Below are 574 nucleotides of genomic sequence, written 5' to 3'. Positions count from 1 at the left end.
ATACTTGAGTATGTATTGCTAATATAATGCCATATCTTAATTCCCCTGTGCCACATTGTTGGTTGCATTTATTCACACAGTTGATTTTTAAAATATTAAAATTAGAAGGTATTTTATCATAGGTATCTTAGGTGTCTCTTGGTTAAGAATCATTATGTAGTTTTTTTGTATTTTTATTGCCTGAGGATATGCAAATGTTCTAAGTTGAAGTTGTTGATGTGACAAGGTTTAAATGCACTTTCAATGCTTAAAATTAGAAATTATACAAGTACTTAGGCTTGTTTCGGTATATATGATTTGTTTTTGTGTCCATTTTGCAGGAAACTGGGTTTTGGGAGCTAAACAGAAGAAAAGAAGTAGAAAGCTGCAAAAACCATCACCTTTGAGGTGACCTACATGGTGTAAGTGCTACTTACACCATCGTAAGATGCAATGTAATTCTCAGAAGATGCAGCTTTAGAGAATTGGATAGTGCAAAGTTGAACCTATTACCTACAAGAGGTAGCCTATGGCCTATAGGTACCACTTATGGTGCTATATTTACTAGTGCAAGTTGCAGAGATTTAAGGTTCAG

The sequence above is a fragment of the Capsicum annuum genome, chromosome 7 (genome assembly GCF_002878395.1).
Source record: "Capsicum annuum cultivar UCD-10X-F1 chromosome 7, UCD10Xv1.1, whole genome shotgun sequence".
NCBI lineage: Eukaryota > Viridiplantae > Streptophyta > Magnoliopsida > Solanales > Solanaceae > Capsicum > Capsicum annuum.
The sequence above is the reverse complement of the archived record's forward strand: the minus strand, read 5'-3'. Positions refer to the sequence as shown.